Source organism: Lygodium microphyllum, chromosome 2, assembly GCF_053477565.2.
Source record: "Lygodium microphyllum isolate KBCC chromosome 2, Lygodium_microphyllum_v1.1.10, whole genome shotgun sequence".
Classification (NCBI taxonomy): Eukaryota; Viridiplantae; Streptophyta; class Polypodiopsida; order Schizaeales; family Lygodiaceae; genus Lygodium; species Lygodium microphyllum.
In genome coordinates this window covers 162,514,705-162,536,282 of record NC_141136.1, presented here as the reverse complement: position 1 = coordinate 162,536,282, position 21,578 = coordinate 162,514,705, and the positions used below count along the sequence as shown (strand labels likewise).

General features: G+C 41.1%; 1 protein-coding gene across 7 annotated transcripts in view; it reads right to left on the bottom strand.

Annotated features, from left to right (window-relative positions):
• Positions 1 to 21,578, bottom strand: part of PHYLLO (2-oxoglutarate decarboxylase/hydro-lyase/magnesium ion-binding protein) — a 309,033-nt gene that overhangs the window by 175,547 nt on the left and 111,908 nt on the right. The window lies entirely within an intron of this gene.

The window sequence follows — 21,578 nt, the reverse complement described above, 5'->3', positions numbered from 1 at the left end:
CCACCCATCCATCATGCATATCTCAAGGTCCAAGTCTAGGTACCAAGTCCTATCACAATAAGCCACAATCCTAATCATTTGCCAAGAGCATCTTGTGAACTCCAACTAATCCAGATCCTCCCTCCTGACTCTACCATCTTCCTAAACTGATAAAGCAAACACACACACTCCACTAGTGGCTCCCACTACAAGGAGGATGTTCTCCTCTAGTGCACACTACGGGGGGGGCTTTGGAGATGGGGGAAATGGAAACGGCAAAAACCAGAGTTTCAAAGTTTCATTTAGCTTTGGAAACAAGGGAGAAAATTCAGATTTTACGCTAAGATAAATACATAGGTATCTAGATATATCAATGTTGTAATAAAGCGTATGTCACCTTAGTCTAGAGTAGGCTAGGGTTAAGTATAAAAGGGGGAGATGTAACTTGTGAGGGATCTTTTTTGCCATTTTCAAACAATACATGTTTTGAGGCTCCTTCCTCCCACCAACTAAGAGGGTGCATGCTCTTAGCCACCAAGATATGGGGTGCATACCATGTCCCACCTTCACATGAGGTGAATATTTATGTTGTAGCTTACATCTTTGATTCTCAGCCTTCCATGGCAACATTACTTCAAGCTTAGCTACCTTGGCTATGGCTACTTTACAAACATGGTGTATTTCTTGTATTTCTTTGTAAGAATGGTATATTTCATGAATTTCCAATTATTTGATTTGTTGTGAGAACTGGTTTACTACATTGGTATCAGAGCATAGACTTTGATCCATGGGAAGAGTCATTTTCTTAGAGAATTTAGACAAAGGGACAGGAACTAGTTAATTGGAGTACCAAGATTTGGTCACAGGATGTGGTACAGTTCAAACCGTGACTAGTTAGAGATCTCTGTAACAAGTCCGGACTAATTTTGAAGGTTCTTGGCCGAGATGGAGGTTCTTGGCCGAAATAGTAAGACGTGGTCAAATGGAGGTCCATTTTGAGGGTTTTTGACCCTAACTGGAGTCTAAGTGGGGTTACAGGGATCAAACTAAGATTACTTTTTGGGAACCAGTTTCTCTCTCTTCTTCCTCTCAAGCTTTTCTTCAAGAATCCATGGATTCAACTGCTGCAATCTTCTTCCAATGGCCATTTTCCACTGAGGAGACATCAGAGCTTGATTCCTTATGCCATTAGCTTCAAGTAGAGTAGCATATCATTCAAACTTGATGAGCTTGATCAGCCAGCACAGCAAGAGCAATTTGCGCAAATTGCGATGATATCCAACCTCTTCTTCTCCACAAAAATTCCAGCCATGAAGCTTGTTTGTGGTTATTACAAGCTTTAACAGGGATTATTCAAGCATTCCAACAAGTATTCAGCTCTATTTTCATTCTCTTGACCATTCTTGAGCTTTCAAACCCTGGCTATGGCAGATTCAGGACAGCAGTGAGTTTCTTCTGAAATTTCTTCAAAATGTCAGAGGGCTTTTATTCTATCAAGAATCCTTGAGCTTCTTCAGCACTCATTGATCCAACATTGAAGATTTCTTGCAAATTTAGAGCATTTCTTCTCTTGAAATGAGTCAAAACAGGGCAGCCACTTGAATTTTCAGAATTCTTGGACTTTGAAGAATGGTATCATAGGGCTTTTGGTTCTTGATGCATTCTAAAGCTTCTATGCATGGGATTATACTAAGAATTCATGGTCTTGCATCAATATTGCAAGAATAGGTCTTCTTCTTGTCATTGCAAGTGCATGGATAACATATGCAAGCTTCAAAGCTTCAATGGAAGAGTTTTTTTATCAAGGATTGAAGTCTTCTACTTTTGTGGATGCTCATCATTGATTTCTTTCCAAGATTCCAGCCACATTTGGGCTACAAGGATCACTTTTATCAAACTTTTGGATATCGGAGCTCTCTTGAAGATAAATTGGAATCTATGAGTTACAATTTCATCATGGGAATTGCATTTGAATGTATTCTTGGCTACGTCAAGCAGGAGTTCAAGAATTTCAAGTCTCATATGGATATTGGAGCTTCCGTAAACATCCACTTCAACAATACAAGACGTAATTCTTAATTTTGCTCTTAATCCCTTAAAAATCCAATTGCTTAAGTCATCTATTTGTTGAAAAGGAATAATTAAGAGTAATCTCATCTAAGAATTACCATTTGAATTGTATGTAGACCCAACTTAGGGCTGAATGATGTCATGCTGAATTCTTTTCATTCTATCCAATAAAAATCAGTAGCCAATTGTTGTTAGTCCCTTCCATTTGTTGAAGAAATTTGCTAATCCTAACCTTGAATAGCTTGTTGTGATGGAATACAATGTGGTTGAAAATAAGAATCAATCGATAAGTGGAATAAAATTGTAAAGTAGTGAGTTACTATTGTAGGTATTCCTTACCCATATCCATTTCAATTCAGTTCTATTCCACTTTGTTCTTGCATATCAAGAAATGGCTAGATCCTGATTCAGCCATGCATATCATACTTTGATTGATAGAATACTAGATCTGCCATGTATATTCTGATTGAGGAAAAAGGTGGAAGCTGGACGAGATAGCAAGACAAAAGAGAGGTGACCCTTCCTTGCTATTTAAGACTCCATAGGGGTGCCCAACCTGGCCCGGAAGGAACTTTGCACACCTTCCAAAGTTTCAGAGCCCATTTAGGTGCCCGTCCTGCCAATTTATCCCTTACCCTAGGTGGTAGACCACGGAAGACCACTTGGGAAAGAGTGGATGAAGATTTGAAGACTAGGGGTACCGAAGAGGGCAGTTTGTGACATCCTTGGGCTGATGTACAGGTCTTTCTAATAGGTACCTATCAATTGCAGGTGTTTACTAGATACTTACAAGTGCCTTATAGCCCATCACAAGTCTATTAATTGCTTTGGAGGTTTACAAGTAATATAGGATTCATTTCAGGGTGAAACAGGGCTTCTACAGGGTGTTAACAAGTTGCAAGAATTCACTGGACAGGTACCCAGTTTCTATTACAAAAAATTCTATCATGATTTAATTTGGGATCTTGATAGCTTGATTAGAAGAGGGGATGTTTCATTTGAATCAAAAATTTTAGTAATCGGACATCGGGAGCAAAAGTTATGGCCAATTTACTGACAAGAGGTCTAGTGGACTGCACCTAGACAAGCTCTCTTGGATGCACTGCTTGAGTTCATTCTACCCATATACTCTATTTAAGCTAAGATATTACTAAATCTGAAATATCCCTAATATATAGTTTCGTTTGGATCAATAAACCATTGGCATTGGTGCAATACTAAGCACATTATTGACAGTTTTCTCCTCCACAATCATTTTGACAGCAGCTATCCTTAATGCTCAAACACAAGAGAAAAGATCAAGTCATGGAGACCATTCAAGAAGCTATCAGAGAATACATCAACGATCAAAACAATACTAATGAAGCCCTCAATCATGACCAACAAGATGATGATGTAAGCGTTCGTAATGCCCATAGTGCACAGTTGGATAATGATGGAAATCCTTTGTCTCATGAACTTTGTGAAGAGCACATGTTTTCAAGAGAGATGCGTCTGTTGAACATTGGGATGCATGATCAATATGAGCAACTTTCCAAATCCTTGGAAAAGATTGAGAATACATCCGACAAAGTGGATGGACTTCAACAGCCGGTCAAGTTTATGAAGAGTGGATTTGAGGATGTAGTAGCAGCTATCAAGGATTTGAAGAGTCAACCCACATCTTCTACATCAAATGAACCCACTATTCATATTGAAAATACTTTAGTTCAACCCTCCAATATGAAATGAAAGGGGATTGATCAGCCTATTATGTCAACCTTTGAGAAAGGAGCGCCATCTACAATGAGCAATACTCATTACCAGCCACCAATTTCATCAAAGCACCATGCTCGTCCTCAATTCAATCCAAGACGTGAGACTACTTATGAAGAAGAGGAGGATATAAGAAGAGAGGAGAATGAGGAGTTTCATACCCCTTCTACAAATCTTTTCCCTCTCAATCTGCCATCAAGCAAAAAGAATTGGACTTTCATGATAAGAGTGAAAGATTTGATGAAAGAAGGTCATTTCATGATATCACCAACAAAGATCAGTCATTTTATGGTCAGCCCACTAATGAACAGCATCATTCTTTTGGATTGGGACAATCGAATCATGGTGATAATAGTCCTAGATCAAATTCCTTTGGAAGAGATTCAATGAATAGAGGTTTTTTGAGACAATCAGCTTTTGGACAGCATTCCAACGATTTTCAGCCAACTTATAATGAAAGGGAGTACAAAGAAAAGATTACCATTTCCAACTTCAAGGGGGATAATACATCTCCGACGCAGCGGGAAGAATGGGTAAACAAATTGGAGATGTACTTCACACTTTTTCCTCGCCATGATGAAGCCAATATCTATTTTGCAGCACTCCATCTTAAAGGCTACGCGTATACATGGTGGAAATATATGCAAAGAGTCGATCACAATTTTGCTTCTTGGAAGGATTTTAAGAAGGCAATGTTGGAAGTGTTTATTTCTCCAATGGAAAAAGAAAGATTGCAAAGAATATAGTATGGTCTTCAACAAAGGGGCATGTCCATTCGTGATTACTCTAACATGTTCCTTAATCTTTCTATGTACATTGAAGGGATTGATGATTTGGCCAAATTAAACAAATATATCTTTGGTTTAGATTCAGCTCTCTCTTCGGAAGTAGGTGCAATGCAGCCCAAGGCAATTCATAAAGCCATTTTATATGCTGAAAGGTATGGGCAGAAATGTAGAAGAGATTCAATGGGAGTTCAGCCAAAAAGTGCAGGGTATTCATTACCTAATCAGCTTTCAAAGGTTGGAGCACATTTCAGCCAGCAAAGGGATGTTTATAGGCAAGAAAGCAAGGGAACTAGTGACTACAACAGTAATTACAGCAAGTTGCTTACATATCCAACGGTCTATGGATCAAAACCTAGTGGAGGAAATAATTATAACCAATCGCTGAAGCAAAACAGAGCTTTGCAAGGGCTGAAAATGCACAAAAGGGATTTCAAAACAGCACTTACAGCAAAGTTCTTTCAAATGAACAAATTAGAGACATGAGGGCAAAAAGGTTATGCTTCAAGTGTGGAGAAAAGTGGACATAAGACCATAGACTGAAATGCAAATCCAAAAACAGCAAGCTTAACTTTCTCATCATTAATGAGACGGATGAGGATGAAAGTGAAGAGGGGAATATATTTCAGATAGAAGCAAACCCTATGGTTGAAGAAATGCATGACGAAGAGGAAAGAAATAATGATGAATTTTATGATATTGTGGACAGTTTTCCTTTTGATCCGGATGGTTCTTTATGTGCGATTGCAAATGATGCTTGGACCGGTTGTAAAGAAGAAAATACCCTTAGACTTGAAGAGCTGATCAATAGCAGATAAGTTCATCTTTTGATAGATACGGGCAGCACCCATAGCTTTATTAATACCAAATCTTTGCATGGTTGAGATTGCTTCCTCAACAAATGCAAGTGCCGTTGAAGATTCAGGTTGCTAATGGAGCTTATGAATCAAGTAATGAAGTATGCCTACACACTCCTATTACCCTATCTCTTTCATGTGTTATGGAAGTGAACTTGATTACCTTGAAAATGGATCCCATAGATATTGTCATTGGCTGCAATTGGTCTCGGAAGTTTTCTTTCAATTTACAAAACATGCTGATGGAATTCCAATGGAATGGACAGCCTACGATATTGAAGGGCATTGGTCAAAAGCAAATGAAACTCATATCTAGGAAGAAGATGCATAAAGAAATCAATGCACGGTCATGCATACTCACTCTTTTGCTTGCGAAAGTAGATGAAGAGCAATCACCAAATAAGCCATCATCTTCTTCAAAGCAAAAGGATCCAAGAATGGAAAAGCTATTGGAAGAGTACAAAGATTTATTTCAGCAACCAACATCTTTACCTCCAAAGAGAGAGGTAGACCACCCTATTGACTTGCTACCCAACACAAAACCCATCAACAAACCTCCCGCTCGCATGTCAAAGTTTGAAAGGGAAAAAAAGGAAAGACAAGCTAAAGAGTTTCTGCAAATGGGTTTGATTCAACCAAGTCAATCTCCGTTTGCCTCTCCTGTGCTCTTGATAAAGAAAAAAGATCCATTTTTTCGCATGTGCATTGATTATAGGGAGCTTAACAAGTCCACGGTGAAGAATAGATACCCGATTCCTTGCATTGATGACCTCTTGGATGAGCTCAAAGATGCAAAGGACTTCACCAAGATTAATCTTTGTTTGGGCTATCATCAAATTTGAATGAAGGAAGGGGATGAGTATATAACAACCTTTAGGACTGAAAGAGGGTTATACCACTTCTTCATTATGCCATTTGGGCTTTCAAATGCACCCGCTACTTTTCAAGCACTCATGAATAAGATATTGCAACCTTTCTTGTTCACAACAGTGCTTGTATTCTTTGATGATATCCTCATTTATAGTAAATCCAAGGTTGAGTATTTAATGCATGTTCGAGAGGTCTTTGATACATTAAGAAGACATACACTCTTTGCCAAAATGTCGAAGTGTTCTTTTATGGAAGATAAAATGGAATACTTCGGTCACATTGTGGAAGAGCAAGGCATTCGTGTGGATCCTAACAAGGTGAAATGTACCAAAGAGTGGCCTACTCCTACAAATTCTGCTTCCTTAAGGGGTTTCCTTGGATTATCTTCCTTCTATAGAAGATTTATCAAAAATTATGCTCATGTGACGGCTCCTTTGACCAATAGGTTGAAGAAAGAAGCTTTCTTTTGGGACTCCATAGCTGAGAAGAGTTTCAATGAGCTGAAATCTCTATTAGTTTCAGCACCTATTCTTGTATGCCCGGATTTCTCTAAGGAATTCATTATATGTGCGGATGCTAGTGGACGAGGAGTTGGGGCTATTTTGTATCAAGACCATGGAGTTTTTGCCTATAAAAGTCGCAAGCTTGATAACGAGAAATGTCGACTACATGTCTATGAACAAGAAATGTAGGCAATTTTGCATGCTATTAAAAAGTGACATCACTATATATATGGCAGTCATTTCAAGGTGAAAAGAGATCATCGTGTGCTGAAATACTTCCTTTCCCAACCAAATTTATCCCCTAAACAAAGGAGGTGGTTAGCTACTCTTCAAAGCTATGATTTTGTAATATCTTACATGGTTGGAAACGATAATGTTGTGGCGGATGCTTTATTACATATATAGGCATGTTCTTTATCTTCAATTTCAATCATACATAAGGATTGGATTCATGACATCCAAGAAGAATCTTTGCTTTATGAGCAAGCATCAAAGATGATGAAGGAATTTCAGCAAGGAAAAGGAGAAGAGTATCCCAATTTTAATTGGCACAACGGCCTTTTATGGTATCATGGTAGAGTCTACTTGATACCACAATTCTCTTTCAAAGACCGTATTTTGCATGAGATACATTCTTCACCTTTAGCGGGTCATCATGGGCTATTCAAAACATTTGACAACATCCATAAGAGCTTCTATTGGAAGGGTATTTGGCGGGATGTAAAGGATTATGTAATGCAATGTCTTCCGTGTCAACAAAATAAAGACTCTTCTCTTCTACTTGGAGACTTACTTCAGCCACTTCCTATTCCTTTAGGCAAGTGGACTGATATCTCTATGGATTTCATTGTGGGATTGCTTACAACCAAGCATGGGTGAAATAGCATTTATGTAGTAGTTGATCGATTGACTCAATCAGCCCATTTCATCCCTACAAAGGCCCAATTTACAGCAAAGAAAGTGGCTCAACAATTCATGGAATGTATTTTCAAGCTTCATGGTTAGCCAATGAAAATTATGTCCAATCCTGATACTAAGTTTATGGGAAACTTTTGAAAAAGTTTGTTCTCTTCAATGGGGACTCTTTTGACTCCTAGTACCACATATCACCCACAAACGGATAGGCAAACTGAAAGAGTTAACAAATGGCTAGAGGTTTATTTGAGGAACTTTTGCCATGAGACACAAAATGCATGGGATCAATGGCTCCATCTTACGGAGTTTTGTTACAACAATACTTACCATATGAGAATTGGAATGTCTCCTTTTGAAGCTTTATATGGCTACAAAGTACAAGTACCCTCCACATTGTTTCATGAAGATGTAAATCCACAAGCCCGTGAGGAGTTGGAAAAGGTGAAGGCCCTTATGAAGCAATGCAAGGATGACATTCATAAAGCTCAAGACACAATGAAGGTCTATGCGGATGAGAAAAGAAAATGTGGAGTTTGAGAAAAATGAATGGGTATTTTTGAAGGTTCCCAAGTCACGTTATGCTTCTCTTAAAGAATGACACAACAATCTTGCTCATAGGTTTTATGCTCCTTATCGTATTATCAAGCCAGTTGGAGATCTTGCTTATCAACTAGACTTACCTTCCAATACAAGAATCCATAATGTCTTTCATGTGTCTCAACTTAAAAAGTATGTGGAACATCAAATTCAAATTCTTCAAAAATTATCTCCCTTAGATGATGAAGGTTTAATCATCTATGAGCCCAACAAGATTATTGGCAAGCGGGAGAAAGTTCTAAGGAACCGTATTCTTGTTGAATATCTTATCAAATGGAAGGGTTTGCCTCTCGAAGAGTCTTCATGGCAACAAACATCATATTTGGAACAATTTCCATGGCTTCAGCAAGAGGACAGTTCCTAAACAGAGCAGTAAACAACTTGCTGTATTAAATTCCTGTGACAAAGTAAATTGTCTTATTGGCTTCAACCTTCGATTTTGAAGGCATGGTTGGATACTACAGGTTGTTCTCTATATTTCTATATCTCAAACATGGAAATCGGCCACTTCTAGCTCAAGATATGGCCCATTTTGTACTACAATCTGTTTTGGACAATAAACAGCAGCCTGTTCCATTTATGTGGTCCATCTTCATCAACTTCTATAATCTTCATCAACATGGAGCTTTATTTCAGCATGAATTCCAAATGCTTCAAGCTATCTTTGTAATCATTCTTGTAATTTGTTCTCAATTCAGCTTTGAGAACAAAGCTCTTTTAGGCTGGGATGGTTTGTAATAAAGCATAAGTCACCTTAGTCTAGAGTAGGCTAGGGTTAAGTATAAAAGGAGGATATGAAACTTGTGAGGGATCTTTTTTGCCATTTTTAAACAATACATGTTTTGAAACTCCTTCCTCCCACTAACTAAGAGGCTGCATGCTCTTAGCCACCAAGATATGGGGTGCATACCATGTCCCACCTTGACATGAGGTGAATATTCAAGTTGCAGCTTACATCTTTGTTTCTCAGCCTTCCATGGCAATATTAGTTCAAGCTTAGCTACCTTGGCTATGGCTACTTTACAAACATGGTGTATTTCTTATATTTCTTTGTAAGAATGGTATATTTCATGAATTTCCAATTATTTGATTTGCTGTGAGAACTGGTTTATTACAAATGTCTACCAAGTCTTCATGTCACATGATTGAATTCATGGAGTTTGAAGTTGAACATATCACAGCTCATATCAAACATCATGCATGATCATTACATGATTGAAGAACATAAAATACTTATTACTGACTTAAAAGTTAAGACTCAAAACAGCAAAATGTCAAAAGTTAAGACTATTTTCAAAACAACAAGATGAATTATGAGTCATGACTCGTGAGTTATTTGAACACTAACATCATGAATAATGAGGCATGACTCATGAATCATCTGAAGACTGAATTATAAGTATTAAGAAGGAAGGAAGTAAGGAGGAGGAGAAGGATGTAAGAAAGGAAGGCAAATGAAGAAGGAAGGAGGGAAAGGAGGGAGGACGGGGAGGAGGCTAAGGAGGGCTTGTTATGAGCAAGCAAGAGAAGGAGATGAGAAGGAGACAAGCAGGCAAACGAAGCAAACCACGCAAAGAAGACAAGAAGAATAGGTATGAAAACTCCCTATGTAAACCTATTTCCCACAACATGGACTGTCCAAAACGGTGTTTTGGTGTTCCATTTCGGGCCAAGAGAAATGGTTCATTTCAGGCTGCCCAAAATGCCATTTTGGGGTACTATGCTCTAGTGAAGAGCCAATCCATGTCTAAGAGGTGTCTCTCTATGCTTGAGCCAGCAGCTCCAAAAAGGCATACCACTCCCCCACTGCAATGTTATCCATGAAGAGAACCTCCCCCATATAAGCCAATCCTCTACCAGTAGTGTCGCCTCTCTGTCCTGAGTAGCTAGTTGAAGAGAAGTGGCTAGGTCTATTTTTGGTGAAGTCATGCAGATACTGATCTTCAAGCATGTATAAAAGATGCAGCAAATTTGACCTCTAACCCCTCCCAAGCCCTGTAGTGCCAATGTGCTGAAAAATCCAATGCATGCTAGGCTGCCATGGTCCTCTATAAGCAGGAACAATGGTCTCTAATCTCCATGGCAATAACCCTTTCCACAGCTCCGGACCGAAAAAAAGGTTCCTTATAATAAGCTTCATCTTTATGGCTCTACTCTCACTGTCTGGGTGAATGATCCCCAACCCACAACTTAATTAAGCAGAATAATTGGCGTTCCAAGCTACCTTGGCAACTGCAAGACTACCATCTCCACTTGACCAAATGAGATTCTTGACGAACCACTTCACCTAGCCAATGCATAATCTAGAGAAGGCCCAACACAAGAATATATACCACATAGTGGCTAGCCAACATCTATTTAGCAACAACCACCCTCCCTGCTAGTGAATCTCATTGTGCTGCAATCCAAAATATAGTTATGAAAAAATGGGAAATAAAAACAAAGACTAAAGTAGAAACGGAAAGAGAGACAAGAACTCAAACTGAAATGAAAATGGAAACAGCAATGTTTCAGAGGGGGGAACACGGAAACTTAAGTGTCATACAGTTTATGCTGCTAGGTGTGATTACTAAAATTTATTGTTGCAAATTAGAGGTAGCATCAAGAAAATGTTAATGCTAGGAACTTGGATGTGGGTATGTGTGTGGGTGTTCTAAGGTGTCTTGTACATGAGAAAACATATTGATGTGTGTGCACATGTGCGTCACACACACACACATCCTTATTCCATTTGGCTTAGACTTGGTTATATTTGCCTTTGTGTACGTAATGTCAATAGGGATGATAAGTATTTGTTTGTGCATGTGTGCAATGAGAGAGAGGGAGAGGAGGCTAATAGGCATTTTCCCTCCTACGTTGTTCAAGAACCCCAGCTGTTTCCCCAAGCCCAAGAAACGTTTCCTTGCCCTTTTTCCTCATCACGAACCATTTCCTCCTCTGAAAAGATTTTCCAAAACCATTTGCCCCTTTCCTGTTTGTCTAGGGTCGTTTCCCGTCACAAAACAACGCCAATAGAATTTGTATCCTTTATAATTAATGTGCGCAATCACTTATTTATTGTACTTTTTTCATGTTGAAGTTGACCACTAATGAGTGGTCACAAGTATGGTGGATCCTCATAGTGAGTCAGAAGAAAGGTAGTACACACTTCCACCTACATGACCCAATTGGGCACCTGTGACTAAAACTCGAGCATATCAAGGTTTGACTTCCACACACAAAAGATTAATGCCTTGAAATATGGACTAGATCTGTCAAAATACACAATTACAACCAGTAACATATCATGATCATGAAAAGTTTGTATAATGTGCATATGTAGGCTGAAAGTCTAGAATGCATATAGCTTTGCATAAAAAACTCATACGAGGATTCTAGGACTGCAAAAAGACCTTTCACACGATACCCATATTGGGGAGGGCTCCCTATGTTTTTAATAGTTTGCACATTTCTAGAGTGTGATGTGTGTTTTCCACTATATCACAGACAGCATAAATTGCCACTGATGACTTGGACTTATTATCAAAAACTTATTATCAAAGACCTTACTTTGTCCTTTGTTTAGAACATTGCTTCAATATGTGGCTTGTTTGTCCACACTTCCTCTTTGTCATGAAGCATTCTTTTTCTTCTTCAAAAAGTTTATTGGCTTGTAGATATAGATTGCAGCAGAATCAAGCAAACAATTGTCATATTCAGCTTCAACTATGTGTTCTTTCTATTTTCTTAAATTGTTGAGTTTCAGAAATAAGCAAATATTATCATTGTGACATACTACGTTGTATATACTGTTTAGAGTGCTATCAAAGCTTTGGCTTAATCCTCACCATGACATCAGTATCCCTTACAATTACAAGATCATGAGAAGTACTCAGCCCTAAGAGGACAAAAGCAATAGCAAAGTAGTCATTAAATCAAAAGAAGATGAAGCTATATGGACCGGATTGAAGATGGGTGAAGGCTCTCCCACCCCCGAAAGAAATGTATTTCTGCCCAACCCAAGTCCCTTAGGGATAAGCTCAGTTATAGTTAGCCGGATCGTGAGAACAAGTATTTCTCACTCTCACATGCAAAGGATGTACATGCATACATGTATCACAAGCGTATCCTTAGTACGCAATATAACAACTAATTTCTTTAAACTAAGAATAGGAAGAGGGAGAAAATCAGCCTTTCTTCATGGTTGACGAGCTATATATTGACATAGCTTTCTTCTTGATCTTGAAACAGAAAAAGAGCTCCAAAAGAGGAGTTGTAGTGAGTTTCAATGTCTACTAGCCTATAACATAGCTATGAGAGGAGAGAAATTGAGGGATTTGATGATGGAGTGGAGGACATATATAGAGATGGTCAGCACCAACTTTGGGGCTATCTTTAGCCTTCTATACATGAGTTCACAACAAGGAAAACTGGTCTGGAGTGAGAGGAGATGAGATCTTTTCATAGGAAAACGGGAGACTTGGGTGCAAAAGAGGAAAAGTAAACTATCACTCACATCTTGAACTGGGACAAGTAGTAGTACACTGGGAAGCTTGTGTGACAGGTGGCTTGCCACTTATCTCTTCTTTATGACCTTCCCTTTTGGGCTAAGAACTATCAAGAAATAGAAACAACCAAATTGATAAGCACTAGTAGAAGACCAACTAACTATTTTTAGAATATCATCTTCGTTTTTTAGGATTAGCATTTTTAAGCCAATCCAAGGCTCCTAAACCTTAGGAAACCCCCTCCTCCCTGCCCCCAAAAAAAGGCGGTATTATTTGAAAGTTCTTTCTGAGTCCATTATAAAAATAGAGCTACATATGTGCATTCTAAACTGTTAGCTTGCATATGCACATTATACAAACTTTCATGATCATTCCATATTGCTGATTGTCATTATTTATTCTGATAAATCTAGCCCACACCTCAATGCATCCATCCTTTAGATTTCCAAGTCAAACCATGATATACATAAGTGCCAATCAGGTCATATAGATGAAAGTCTGTAGTATCTTTTTCACTTTACTATGACTCCAATTTAGTAGCTTCTACTTTGTGATCGATAGTAAGGGTGTCAAGTGCTACTCTAACATGATATCAATGTCCACATGCGAGCCAAGGTATTCCACTAAAGTACCACAAGAAACCCAAGTGAAGTTCTCATTTGGTCTCCAATCTAGCTACCAAGTAACACAAACCCAAAAACCATAGGATTTCTGCTCATTGATAAAAGATCTTAAAGATCTACCAAAGACCTTCTTCACACCTCCAAAGGCCCTAAAATTCTCCTCAACCCTTGCGTGTAGACAATTGTGACATCTCCAAACCCCTACATTGAGAAACTCCTAACTTTGGGATAGCTTTGGAGGCAACTTCTTCTAAGAAAATTATTTAATAGCACCTTCGAGAAAATCCCCCTAAGGTAAATTACAAAGTATAAGGGACCTATAAAAGGTTACTAACTATAACCCAAATACACTAATTGTATGAACAACCAATCTAGTGGGTAATAATGCCAAACCATCTAAGGGGTGATATGAAAAATGTGTCAGAGGCAAGATCCACAAGAAGGCATCTCTTCTCCTCCTCATCCACTCAAAGCCACCCTATATCCTCTTCATCTTCCGTAGAGATTGCGGATAATCTTTGTTCAAATTCTAAAAAGAGATTCTATTGTGGATATATCCTAAAGGTCTATAGCATGATTGCACCTGCAATAAGATTAGCAATCAGCTCCCATCTATGACAGTGTCCTAAGAAAACTATGTATGAAAGTAATTTGGAGTGGGGATCCTACTCAAATAATGTCCAATTATTTAAAAAAAGAGGCTCCTCTTATGGTGAGCCTTTGTTCGTGACACAAGCTACAACCCCCAAGTAACAACTGTCAGATGGGAGAGGATCGAGGTGCAGCTGAAGTGCAGTAGACAGTGTGAGAGTGAGAGACAGAGTTGAGCACGACACCCAATGCAATAGTACTGAATAGAGTATTAGCTGAAAGTACAAATGATAACCCTTATACCTTAGAGTTATAAGGGGCTGTTCACACCCGAACACAGTAAGTGCCCGTAAGTCTGCACCACAAGCACATACAAAATAGTACACATAACCTGGGGGAAAAAACCTCTCCTACCGAGAGTAAAAAGTGCCCCAGTGTCCTAGTGATCACCCGCACACTCCCATATGAGCGTAGGCGTAAGGCGTATGAGATACCCAACAAACCCCCCTGGAGTGAAGAGTGATCAAGTGTACAAGGATCATCCGCCACCAAAGGGCGTCAAATTCAAAGCATCGCGAAATGCTTCAAATTTGTCTCGTGGAAGAGCTTTGGTGAAGATGTCTGCCACATTGCTGGTGGTAGGACAGTAGACAAGGCTGATATCACCTGCATGTAGCCTCTCTCTGACAAAGTGGTAGTGAATCTCTATGTGTTTCGTGCGAGCATGAAACACAGGGTTCTGTGCCACTGCAATGGCACTCTGACTGTCAGTATATAAAGGAGTAGGCTCCGTAACAGATACATCCAAATCAGCAAGTAAGCGTCTAAGCCATACGCACTCAACTGCAGTAGTGAAGGCTGCCTTGTACTCAGCTTCACATGACGACGTGGCAACAGTGGATTGTTTCTTGCTAAGCCAAGAAATGCATGACGAGCCAAGAAAGAAACAATTGCCACTAGTGGAGTGACGAGTATCAAAATCACCAGCCCAATCAGAGTCACTGTAAGCATGTAACTGCAGTGGTCCCCCCTTGGCATAAAGCAATCCAAGAGCTCTAGTACCCTACAAGTAACGAAACACACGCTTCACAGCTTGCCAATGCGACAAACGAGGCTGATGCATGTACCTGCTCAAAACTGAAACGGCAAACTGTATGTCTGGCCGAGTGTGGCATAGATAGATGAGACATCCCACTGCTGGAGCATAAGTATGGATATCAAACAAATCACTGTCATCATGTAATGACAGTTTGAGCCCAGGTTCCATGGGTGTACAAACTGGCTTGCAATCCTGTAAGCCAAACTTCTCAAGAAGTTGCCCAATGTACCTTGACTGACATAATCCAATGCCTCTAGCATCATGTACAAACTGGATGCCCAAGTAATAGTGCAAAATACCCAAGTCAGACATGTCAAAAGTTTGCTGTAAATTATTTTTGAATGCTGAAATCTGATCAGCACGTGTTCCAGTGAGCAAAAGGTCGTCTACATATAGACACAAAATCAGCATGGATCCCCCCTCTTTATGTACATAAAGGGTAGACTCAGATGGGCTGTTTACAAACCCCTGACTAAGCAAGAAGGCATCTATCTTTGCGTACCAAGCTCGTGGAGCTTGTTTCAAACCATATAGAGCTTTTTTCAGCTTGCATACTAAATTTTCTGAGCCTTCAACTGCAAAACCAATGGGCTGCTGTACATACACTTCTTCCTGAAGTTCCCCATGTAAGAATGCAGTCTTTATATCCAGCTGATGCACTTTCCAACCAAAATGTGCAGCCAAGGCAATCATAGACCGAATGGTCATCATACGGGAGGTAGGAGCAAAGGTCTCCTCATAGTCAATGCCCTTTTTTTGTGCGTAGCCTTTAGCTACCAGCCGTGCCTTGTACTTATCTATGGATCCATCTGCATTCCTTTTCAATTTGTAGACCCATTTCGTACCAATGGCACGCTTGCCAACTGGCAAAGACACCAAATCCCAAGTATGATTCTTATGAATAGAATCCAATTCAGCTTGCATGGCTGCCATCCAATGCACACTATGTCGTGCATCCTCAAAACATTCAGGCTCCTCATTATCATGAGTACATGCTGCCATAACAAACTCCATGGAATGTGCTGAATCATGGAGTCGAGTTTGCCTTCGAGTACGACCAGCCAAGGGTGTTTCCAAATGACTATCTCTCATAGTCTGCGTGTACCATCTAGGCACCTGTCTTGCTTCGTGACTGTGTACAAGTTCCTACTGAATTTCAGTTTCAGCAATGTGCTGATTTACTGCATGTTCCATAGGAGCAGCTGGCTGAACATTAGGTTCATTTGCTGAAGTACCAGCTGAATCACCAAATGTGATGGGCAGCAGCCCTTCAAAGACATCACGGGCAGCCTGATATGTATCAAAACCAGCCAAGGATAATTCTGATTTTTCATCAAATACAACATCCCTGCTGACAAAAACCTTCTTGGTCACGGGATCATAGAGTCTGTAGCCTTTGCTTTCGCTGCTATATCCCATAAAGATGCATTTTACAGCCTTGTTGTCCAACTTCTTTCGAAGTACCTGTGGAATATGGGCATATGCAAGACACCCAAAAGTACGGAAGTGGCCAACAGAAGGTTTGCGGCTGTGCCAAGCCTCAAAAGGTGTGACGGTTTTCAAGGCCTTGGTAGGGCATCTGTTCAAAATGTGGCAAGCGCACATGACGGCTTCCATCCAAAAACTATGAGGCAAACTCTTTGCCTTCAGCATACATCTGGCCATCTCCATGAGTGACCGATTTTTCCTCTCTGCTACCCCATTCTGCTGTGGAGTATATGCAGTAGTGTACTGATGGATAATGCCCTTCTGCTGCAAATAAGAATTCAGCATAGAGGACATGTATTCCCCCCCTCGGTCCGAACGGAGAGTCTTAATCTTGTAACCAGACTGAGTTTCCACAAGTGCACTGAAAGCCAAAAATGCATCATACACTTCTGACTTATTTTTCAAGCAGTAGACCCAGCAAAAACGTGTAAAGTCATCAATAAATGTTACAAAATAGTAACAACCACCCAATGACTGTGTCTGCATGGGCCCACAAACATCCGAATGCACAAGCTGTAATCTGACTGTTGCTCTAAAAGCAACATCACGGGGAAAAGAGAAACGATGCATTTTCCCCAAAATGCAACCCTCGCATAAATGCTCAGGAGGTCTCTCCAAGAGAGGTAATCCATCCAACATCTGAGTACGCTGTAATAGCATCAAGCTGCCATAGTTTACATGCCCCAAACGAGCATGCCATAACTCTGCCTCTAACATAGCAGGAGTAAGAGTGGATGTCAAATATGCAGACTGATCTATCGAAAGAGCATCCAACTCATATAACCCATGACACAGAGAACCTGTCAAGACCAATGTCATGTGTTCCTTGTCACGGACCATGCAACGGTCATCATCAAAGGTGACCTGCAAACCACAACGTGCCATAGAAGAAATGGAAAGCAGATTCTTCTTAATGCCAGGCACATACAAAGCATCCTGTAGGCGGAGAATAGAGCCATCAATGGCTGTAAGCTGAATCTCCCCAATACCACGAACAGGGTATGATGCATTATTAGCACACTGAACAGACTTCCCAACGGGAGGTGCACCAAGAGAAGCAAACAAATCTCTACGAGATGTGATATGCCGTGAAGCACCACTGTCAAAGAACCAAGTGTCAGCATCTTCTGTAGAGCTAAATGCTCTATCAGCCCAAGAGACATCATAACTGCAAGTGTAAAAACAATAGTCCCTGTCTGCAACAAAGGACGCGGACTCACTAGCAGTGGAAGGAGCTGCAGAAACAGACATCCCTGACTCCTTCTTCTTCTCTTTGGCGATGCGCTTCCTGCACTCAGTGATGTAGTGGCCAGGCTTCTTGCAGTAATGGCATTTTCCTTTCTTGGCTTGCGTGCCCCCCTGTTTCTGACTTGTCTGTGAAGTGTTACTACTACCAAAACTCTGCGAAGCATTTTTCCCTTGGCTGTTTTTACCCTTCTGCCTTGACATAAAAGCCTGCTCAGAGGCTATACCATCCACACCACTGTTCCGTCTAGTTTGCTCCTCCTCTAGAAGCAAACTGACAAGCTGAATGAAAGTGATGGGCTCTTTCGAAATCCTCATAGTGAGGTTCAAGGCAGTATGAAAAGCCAAGTAAGAGGGAGGCAGTGAATTCAATGTCGTAGAAATCAGCTGCGCATCTGAGTAGTACTCATCCACATTCATGAGTTGCTCCCGCAAGTCCTGAATTTTGTTGAGATGATCCTGCATAGAATCACCCTCATTCATCTTTAGAGTCTCTAGCTCTTTCTTCAAGAAAGAGATGCGAATCTCATTCTTTCCTGCAAACATCTGCTCCAATATCAACCAAGCTTCTTGTGAAGAAGCTGCTGAACGAATATGAGGAATGATAGAACGCTGAACTGCCAATGCAATCAGCGACATAGCCTGTGCATCCCGTGTATCCCAAGTTTTCTGAGCTGCAGTTCTTGGGGGAAGTGGCTGAGCGGGCTGAGGTGGAGGGGGCTGAGGTTGCCCTCTTGCACGTCCTCCTGGAGGAGGAGTAGCGGGAGCCACAACTCCCGGTCGTGCTTCCTCTCCACTGACATAATCCCACAAATTTTTTGCCACTAATACATTCTTCATCATGAAAGACCAAAGGGAATAATTGTTCCCATCCAATCGGTCTTCCTTGGACACATAGGTGAATACATCTCCTCCCTGATTTGCCATTATTTCCCAAAAGGCAATAGAGCAATGTCAATGCAGTACGGGCTGGAAATCTGCAAATTTCCAGAAATTGCAGCAAACACAAGTCTGCAATTAATGTGCAAAGGGTACTCTTTCAAAAAACTGTCACTGATGCACGCTTCCCAAGGGGCAATTAGTGCTCAGCAGCACTAAAACATCAAAAGCCCCAAAATTTTGCCAAAATCTCTGTCAAAAACAGTCGTTCTGTGACTGTATCAGAAGTTTAAATGCATCTGTCCTCCAAATACACAAAAGCCCCAAAATTTCTGACCATTCAGTCCAGAAATTTGCATGAAATTTACTTTTCCAGTAGATCTGTGCCAACCGCGTGTGAACCGCCGCTTCCAGAATTTTATTCTGGGCTGGAATGACAATAATTTTGAAAATTTTACCTGGGCGTGCAGCACGTCGCGAGCTGCTGACGTGACGTAGACTGGCGGGCAGGCGGGAGCAGGTCGTCTGATTGGCTGACGAGTCGTGATGGGCAGGCGGGCTGCGCGTAGACAGGGCAGGCAGCGTGAAGCACGTCGCGAGCAGGCGTTGACTCCGCCTGCACGAAACTGGTCGCGATACTCGCGAGCTGCTGACGGATGTTTGCAGGAAACGGGCCCTGGCGTACTAGTGGTGCTGCTCGCGAGCTGCTGTCGGACGACTGCTGACGTGGACTACTGTTGACGTGGATGACTGCTGACGGGCAGAGTACTGGTGGAGGCTGACCACGAGCTGTACTGTGCTGAGGCAGCTCTGTGGAACAGCGCCTGACTGCTGACAGAACTGACGACAGGTTGTACCTGTGCTGTCGTGACGTCTGACGCTGGAGCAGGACTGGCGTGTGCTGCAGAAGCTGAGTTCAGAGCTGTGCTCTGATACCAAATGTCACATGGGAGAGGATCGAGGTGCAGCTGAAGTGCAGTAGACAGTGTGAGAGTGAGAGACAGAGTTGAGCACGACACCCAATGCAATAGTACTGAATAGAGTGTTAGCTGAAAGTACAAATGATAACCCTTATACCTTAGAGTTATCATCACACCCGAACACAGTAAGTGCCCGTAAGTGTGCACCACAAGCACATACAAAATAGTACACATAATCTGGGGGAAAAAACCTCTCCTACCGAGAGTAAAAAGTGCCCCAGTGTCCTAGTGATCACCCGCACACTCCCATATGAGCGTAGGCGTAAGTAAGGCGTGTGAGATACCCAACAACAACGACAATCTCCACTTTTCCATGAAGGATCATATTAGGATAATATTGAGGGCTCTCCTCCATACCTCCTGGACTCTAGGACAATCCCATAGGCAATGTCTTTGTGTCTCCTTTGGCTCACCACATCTCGCACTTGCCACAAGATCGCCGCATATCCAAGCCAAGTATCAATTGCTAAGCTCCTATGAGCTAATAGCCATAACAAGAGGGATATTCTTCCTAGGCCTAAAGTTGTCAACTAGCTTGCTCCAAATGTCTAATCGGAAATGATATGAGATGCCTTCTCTATGCCAATGGAAGATGGTTCCTCCCCAACGTGGTAGTGTAATCATAGAAGGCCACATCACATGGCCTATGGAGGAATGGATCCCTCCACTCCCACTGTCCTGTATTCCACCCGCAGTGTGCCTCTTCCTCTCGCAGTATGGCGGTACTCTTTGACTCTATCTAGAACATACGATGAACTTTGTCTATTCCAAGTCCTCTCACTAGAGGCGGCCATTCTCCTCCATCATAAAGGTGAATATCTTATCACTACTAGTCACAATAACCGCAAGGAGAATGTCCTCTCTAGAGAAAAAGCCAACCTAAGGCTAAGAAATCTCTATATACATCCTTCAGCCAATAGGTACTCCCTATCTCACAATCTCAATCATAGCTCTCACATCCCTAAGACCCTGTAGTCTTGCTTCTAAATCTCCTACAACTCCTGAAATACAAACGAGTCTCCCATTGAAGCAACATTCTATGCCTAACTCTCTAGTCCTAATATCTTGAAATGAGACACTACTCTTGCTATCTAGGTCTATGATCCCCAAGCTTTCTCTAGATCCCACTTGTATAATGATATCCCAAGCCGCCTTCCTCTAGCTAGGTTTCCATCTCCTCCTGACCAAAAAGTTCCTAGTGAGACACTTCATGTAGCCTATGCATGACCTAGAATGCCCAACAGAAAGTGATGTATCACATGATCATAAGAAGAACCTCATTGGTGACTACCACTATCCTTGCTAATGAAAGTCCCATTGAGCTTCACTAGAGAAGCTTGTGTCTGATACTCAAAAGTAGAGATGTCAACTGCTACTATGGAGTAAATATCAATCCCCTACATTACGTTCAAGTTATCTCATGGTAGTCCCATGGTGGACCAAGGTAAAATCCTTGTGTGGTCTCCATGTCGACTCCAAAATACCTCCAAGGCCATTACAAAGGCCCTAAAGTTGCTTGCATTACACAAGAACGAGCCAAAGATGGATGACTTAGATGCATACTCTGAGACCTTCCCCCTAGCCTAAGGCAGTAGAGGTAGCGAAGAGGAGGTTCAACAAGGTGTAAACTAGGAGACAACTAAGAAAGTCATAGACCACAAAGCTATGTCCACCTAAGAGACTCATAAGGGTCCTTTCAAGGAATATGTGAGGCTTCGGGGGACTACTTTTCTTGCAAGGTCCGAGCCTCTATTAGCAAATATATGTCATGTATAGTCATCTCCTACCTATAAGCCTTAGTCTAAGTCAGGTGAGGATAGTAGGAGCTCTGTCATCGTATATATCTATCATTTTA